Here is a 7,681-nt window from a genome sequence, read left to right as displayed (position 1 = left end):
ACATGATTTTAATGATAGATGTCAGTAATTTTTTCCATGAATATGTCAAATAAGACACTTAGTAGGCTATTTTATTAAAGATGGATGAATTATGCATTTGGTGAGAAAACATCTAAACAGGCGTGTACTGCATACATCATCGTGAATGATCCATTTGATTGATGGCTGTTTGCCTAACATCCACTGACAATGAAAATGAAAACAACACTTTATAAAGCTGCAGTCCGACGCGCCTATCTGGATTTTCCGTCATCAGGAACGCTAAAACCCAAAAAATTGAAAGCTAAGGATGTATAAATACCTGAGCATTGGATACTAGATATTGATAAACAATTAATTTAAATTTAGGTCGAAAAACAATCATACAATATATTTTTTTTTAAATAAATTAGGTACGTTCTTCAAAGTTGAAAGACCGGGACCATCAAAATTTGGATGCTCTCTGGTAACCAACAATATGATGAGTAGAGCTAGAAAATTTGATTTTCAAAATGTCTCCTACTGAACCTTCCAGCAGTTGTTTCAATAGCTGTATCTCGTGCAGAGAGCTTGGCACTCACCCAAATGTAAGAGATTGTATACGACGGAATACATTGCATAAGTTACGGTTGTATCTCTTTAACTGGATTTATGTTTTTGTCCCAAATAAGGCGAAAAGAGTAAGATTTTAAGAAGCAACCAAGTATGATTGTTTTTTTATCCGAAAGAAACATAGAAACATGACTTTTATATACTAGTATCATGTAGGACAGCGATTAAATCCAGAGGCTAAAATGAACAAAGATGTGTAAGGTCAACTTTGCCCAGGGAGTTGCAGAATCTTAGTTTTTTTATTAATAAAATGCGCAAAGTACATTTCTAGGTTGGTAGGAACCTGTTTACAGTGACAACTTAGATTTTAGAGAATGTAGCATTTTCCGTACTTAAAAGAACTTTTTACAACAAAGATATAGATATATTTAACCTACTCACATACTAACACTAGTACGGTCACACTTTTGTGTTGACATGAAATATCATTGATATGTTCATTTTTTGAAATTCACTGTTCTAAAAATTTTGTATTATTTGAAACACTAAGATTTTTCTACCCCAAAGGCGAAGATAGCCTAAGTCGTATTTGTCACAACTTTTTGGAATTTTCGGTTTTCAATGCTCTTCAACTTCGTATTTGCTTTGACCTTCCAACTGGTTCGAATAGGTAGCACTCCACTGTTAGGTGTGTAGTTTCGCATGGATTTTTCAAATATGAGAGCTAGTGTGCAATGAAATTCATTTTTGGATAGTTGAAGATTAATATAGCCTTCATAGTGGGTTTATAGGAACATCAAGATTGTGTAATGTATGTATTATGGGCTGTTTATCTGTATAACAGTCCGTATTTTCATATCCATACCAGACATCGGTCCGGCAATTATTGCATTGTTTTTTTCTAACTTTTTGTCGCACGAACTTTGGGATTAAATTTTACGAAAAAATGAGGCGAAAGACACCCAATTTTTATTTGATCATTTGGTAGATTAATGTCAACAGTTTCAGAAAAGGTATCACTTATAGGCATTGAAACTCTAGTTTTAACCAAATTTGGGGGGAATATGTGAAATTTTCATGCCCCTTTTTGTAATATTTTATGATAAATAAATACAGAATGTTGCCATGGATACACAAAAAAGGAATTATTTTTCACCATTTTAACTTTTGAATATTAAATCTATGGAATATACTGATTACATACATATGCACTTGTATGACACAAACAGTTGGCTTGATGTATTTATATTAGAAAGCCAGGAATAAAAGACGATTTAATATTTTGTGGTTCAATTTTAATTTTATTTTCAAACTGTGGAGTGCTACCTTAGAGCGCCGGCACTGTTGAGTCTTATGAACCTGCTGCGTTGTCTTACTAGACGTTTAAAGGATTAACATCCACTGACAATGAAAATGAAAACAACACTTTATAAAGCTGCAGGCCGACGCGCCTATCTGGATTTTCCGTCATCAGGAACGCTAAAACCCAAAAATCTGAAAGCTAAGGATGTATAAATACCTGAGCATTGGATACTAGATATTGATAAACAATTAATTTAAATTTAGGTCGAAAAACAATCATACAATATATTTTTTTTTAAATAAATTAGGTACGTTCTTCAAAGTTGAAAGACCAGGACCATCAAAATTTGGATGCTCTCTGGTAACCAACGATATGATGAGTAGAGCTAGAAAATTTGATTTTCAAAATGTCTCCTACTGAACCTTCCAGCAGTTGTTTCAATAGCTGCATCTCGTGCATAGAGCTTGGCACTCACCCAAATGTAAGAGATTGTATACGACGGAATACATTGCATAAGTTACGGTTGTATCTCTTTAACTGGATTTTTAATATCAACTTAAATTATTGATTGAAGCAAGAAGAAATGCTTTGCGCCGACATTCGGTACAGTTTTATTATGGGCGTAGCAAACGCTCGACTATACCAATCAACAGAACTACTGGACAACAACTGTCATATTCTAAACTAAGGACAGGCATTTTCCGGAAAAAAATGGTGGCAGGTTTAATAATTTGAGCTTGCTATCAGTTACTATGAGCAAATCTTGATACGATAATAAACAAACAAGTGTTGTCTTTTTTTTTTGTAGACTTCTATTGTAAGTTATTATATTCCACTGGTCAAGATGAAAAAGGAAAGAGTTGGGATGTCAAAATACTCGTTTAAACCTGCTATATAATCATGTTCCTGTCAGAAACCTCTTCATAGCTTGTCTTTGGTTACATCTTAATGTTTTATTGTCGTCGTTTTGAGAATTTGAGGTTGATGGGAGATCGTTGATAGTATCTGCATAACTTTTCTATTAAACCTTGACATATTGACACTCAATACCCTTCCCTTCTCACGAATGTGACCTACCGAATTAACCTATTTACCGGATTTGTAATAACATAAGCAACACGACGGGTGCCACATGTGGAACAGGATCTGCTTACCCTTCCGGAGCACCTGAAATCACCCCCAGTTTTTGGTGGGGTTGGTGTTGCTTAGTCTTTAGTTTTCTATGTTGTGTCATCTGTACTATTATTTGTCTGTTTGTCTTTTTATTATTGGCCATGGCGTTGTCAGTTTGTTTTCGATCTGTGAGTTTGACTGTCCCTCTGGTATCTTTCGTCCCTCTTTTTTCATCTATTTTTTACGCCGTACGTTAACCTCTAGATGGGGTTTTTGTGTCTTTATATTACTACGATCTATTATGAATGTACTGCACGTATAATCCATGCCTCATTTGCATCCGGCAAAATGATTAAAACAGACATCATATATTTATTGTTGTATTCACGTCCATTCAAATTAATAAAATATTATGATATGAGATCCTGAAACTATGTTAATTACCTAATAAGGAACGAAAGGTTGAACAAACACAAATAAAGTATGATATAAATCTTAAATTGGTGGGTCAATGTCAGACTGGCAATATAGTCAATGATAGGAGTGACATGTCTTCCTATAGACTATTAATATTTTGAATCTGAGACACTTGACCTGAGAATTTGTAAGATTTGAACTAGTGTCGTCATACAACAATCACTTTTCCTTTGTGGTGTCAGACAACATTTTCTTCTGTGACGCCAAACGTTTATGGGAACGTCTGTGAGTGTGATGTCCAGCAATGAAGGTCAAGTAGCGATAAAGTGTTTTACATAATTAAAACTTTCAATGTTAATTTTCCTTATACATTAAATACCTGATACTAATAGGGCTTTGTTTGCAATATCAAAATAAAATACTGTCTTACAAGTTGTTTATGACGACATTCACACAACATAATAATTGACAGTTCCACCGGGCATCGTTGTTTGTAGGTAGCACATTTTCGTTCCATTGTAGACCATGTTAAATGTCTTAGCGTCGTTATCCGTCACTTCAAAGTTAACGACCCTGTTGTCATGGAGTGTACTCGTTACAACGATGTATTCTGACTGTACTGTACCTGTCCGACGTACCAGTGCATTCAAAGAGGAACTGATGATCTCTTGAGAGCTTGAGACTGTTATATCAAAATCTAAAGAAGAAATTCATATTTCAAAATTTGTTGGATTTTTTCTTGGATCTTTGTAATAAAAAAAACAACGACATACTTGGCATTAATTTTGGCTGAAAAAAGAATACCTATTAATTAGATATAAGAAGATGTGGTATGAGTGCCAATGAGACAACTCTCCATCCAAGTCAAAATTTATAAAAGTAAACCATTATAGGTCACAGTACGGTCTTCAACACGGAGCCTTGGCTCACACCGAACAGTAAGCTATAAAGGGCCCCAAAAAATTACTAGTGTAAAACCATTCAAACGGGAAAACCAACGGTCTTTTTTTTAAGTCCATTTATTCAAATTTATAAGAAATCAGAGGTACCATATCATTTCATATCTGTTTTTTTTTTTAATTTTAGTTCATTTATATGTTTTGGAGTTTAGTCTGACGTCCATTTTCACTGAAATAGTACACATTTTTGTTAAGGGGCCAGCTGAAGCCGGCCTCCGGGTGCGGGATTTTCTCACTGTGTTGAAGACCCATTGGTGGCCTTGGGCTGTTTTCTGCTCTTTGGTCGGGATGTTGTCTCTTTGACACATTCCCCATTTCCATTCTAATTTTTATTCCTCATTTTTCAGACAATTGGTTCGACCAGACATTTTGTCCAAAAGCCAAACTGTCCACTCCTCGAACGGTTCATTTGACCGACAGCACACAAGTTTGACAAAACAAAGCACAGTTATATCTTCTTATTATCAAAGGAGCATATATAGATTTCAAAGTAAAAAGATTTTTATGCGCAACCGAAAGATCATTTTCTGTAAACATTGTCCGTTTGCACGTCAGACAAAAGTTTCTAGTCACGTAAGAGTATATGTATTACTAGTGTATAGATTTTAGTAAGCTCGACACGACGGCCCCGAAACAAAAATAAGTTACGTGAATGTCGTAAATATGTTAAACTTGGATCTCGAAGATAAATTGCCGTTAAATCGTCTAGAAAGGGCTAAACGCGAATATAAGTTGTTGACAGTATGTCGTTTCCTACTTTAACCGTTCATATTATTGTATAGATTTTTTAATCACGAAATAATTTGTATATCATATCAAGAAGATTTTTTTATCAAAAATGCAAAATGTCAAATTTAATGCTTTGACATGATGAACATCATGGACCAAGAGTGAAATGACATTCTGACCAATGAGCAACATTGACAAATTTGATATCTGCGAAGAATAAATTAGAATTTTAAGTTTTAAACAATAATTCAACCAATCTTCTGTATGATTTTATGAACCGTATTCATTTATCAATTTGTTAACCTAATACAAACGGAAAATGTTGAAAACATAATACCAAATACAGATTGCATTAACCTTCAAGGTTTAATCAGATCGAATGGAACACAACAATAGGAATCAACAGCATGTTCAGTTTAAGATTGAAAAAAACTAAAGGGCATAGTTCCTGATTTTGGCTCCTAAGTAATGAAGAAAAGCACAATTTTGAGATAAAAAAAGGTTCCGTTCAACACTGTAAGATCATTACCAAATAAACACTACGTTGGTTACATTTCATACCTCTCACACGACCACCGGTAACTGTCCAGGGAACATCTCCTTTACAGAGAAAAAACATAGCGTTATACCACACTTGGCTTCCCGTTATTAATGCGGATTTGATATCATCAAATGAATGCATCTGTTGCGGTTGCGATGTTTCGTCTGCAAAAAATCTCAGAACGTTGCTGCTAAAACAGAATTTGTATAGACAATAACAAGTCACACATCATTATGTATATTCACCAAAGGCGACGGAAAATACTAATCTGGAATTCTTCTAGGATGAATTTGCGGACTTAAAGCGGCATTAGCTGTCAAATTCATGTTCACAAATTGGACCCACATTCTCATATTTTATTTAAAACGCTCTAAAACGTATATCAAAATAACAAAAAGTCCAAAAGAAACAATTAAAAATGCATGGACTTGCTGTAATGTATCAACGTTTTGTGAGTATTTTAGATTAGACGCCATCTAATTATCCATCGAGATGACGTCCAAATACTGCCGATAGTCATATAACCCGATATAAACATAAACATAAATGTTATTAGACAGACACGTACATGCAATCGTATAATGATGATATTTCTAGGTCTAAATAAAAATTAGAAGATGTGGTATAATTGTCAAATAGACAACTCTCCACCAAAGACCAAATGACAAAGAAGTTAACAACTATAGGTCACCGTACGGCATTCAACAATGAGCAAACCCATACCGTATAGTCAGCTATAAAAGGCCCCGAAATGACAAATATGAAACAATTCAAACGAGAACACCAACGGCCTGATTTATGTACAAAATAATGAAAGAAAAACAAACATGATTTACAGCAACAAACGACAACCACTGAATTACAGGCTCCTGACTTGGGACAGACACATACAGAATGTGGCGGGGTTAAACATGTTTGATTTCATGTTATATGTAAAAAAATGTTATGTAAATCATCGTTTTATCTGTGAAAGAATATTTTTTGTGGGCCGGACCAGTCAACGAATTGGTTATGCCAGGTACATCACTTGTTTCACTTTTCAATGTTGACATTCTTTTGTTTTAATGGTTAACATACTGTTTTTACTGTGACCAGTTTTGCTATTCTTGAATACTGATCAATATCCTCGTTGTCCTAGCTGCCTTAAATGTCACTTAGGTATGAGCAAATGGTTTTACCATAGATCACCGACAAAATGCTAATTACAGCATTAATTGATTGAAATATGGTTCCGATTGTTATATCAACTTGAAAATGACACTCTGGTTTCAAATTTATTTCACTATGACATTCTCTTATAGTTGTGGCTTGTTATCCTGCACGAGGGAATATTTCACACTGAATGGAGTTGTGATATGAATTACTTCATCTTTGGATGTTATAGATAAATTACGTGCTTTTGGTGATCCTTTTGATTCGGTTGACAGTTTTAAATTTTCCACTCTTTACACTACGCTTCCACACAATCTTATCAAACAAAAGTTTTCCTATTTAATTAAATGGTCTTTCGATAAATCTAATTGGAAATTTATTTGCTGCAACTCAAATAAAGCCTTTTTGTCAAACGAGAAAGGTAAATATGCTAATGGAGAGTTGTCTCATTGGCACTCATATCACATCTTCTTATTTATATACATATACTTACTGGAGGTGTGATGAGATGATTACAGCCATACATTTTCTCCTTGACAATATTTATGTACGTTTCGGCAATAAAGTTTATCGACAAATTGTAGGTATTCCTATGGGCACCAAGTGTGCCCCTTTAATAGCAGACTTGTTCCTGTACTGTTATGAATCACAGTTTATGGCCAAACTCAGTAAAGACCCGACTAAATTCCATATAATTGATAAATTCAACAACGCTTACCGTTATCTTGATGATATTGTTTTGTAAAATAATCAAGAATTCTCTAAATATACTGCCGAAATTTACCCACAGCAACTTACTTTAAATAAATCAAATATTAACAGCAATAAGTGTCCTTTCTTAGATTTAGATATTTCCGTTTTACACCAGAAACTCTACACAAAAAATTACGACAAAAGGGATGATTTTTCTTTCCCTATTGTTAATTTTCTTTTTTT

General features: G+C 34.2%; 1 long non-coding RNA gene across 1 annotated transcript; it reads right to left on the bottom strand.

Annotated features, from left to right (window-relative positions):
- Positions 1–3,785: 3,785 nt before the first annotated feature.
- On the bottom strand, positions 3,786–5,842 carry LOC127705787 (uncharacterized). Its single transcript, XR_007984034.1, has 2 exons — positions 5,614–5,842; positions 3,786–4,061 (listed from the first exon to the last, which is right to left on the bottom strand). It is a non-coding gene; the product is annotated as an uncharacterized LOC127705787 (long non-coding RNA).
- Between the last annotated feature and the right edge of the window lie 1,839 nt (positions 5,843–7,681).

Source organism: Mytilus californianus, unplaced genomic scaffold, assembly GCF_021869535.1.
Source record: "Mytilus californianus isolate M0D057914Y unplaced genomic scaffold, xbMytCali1.0.p SCAF_6, whole genome shotgun sequence".
Lineage (NCBI taxonomy): Eukaryota > Metazoa > Mollusca > Bivalvia > Mytilida > Mytilidae > Mytilus > Mytilus californianus.
The sequence above is the reverse complement of the archived record's forward strand: the minus strand, read 5'-3'. Positions and strand labels throughout refer to the sequence as shown.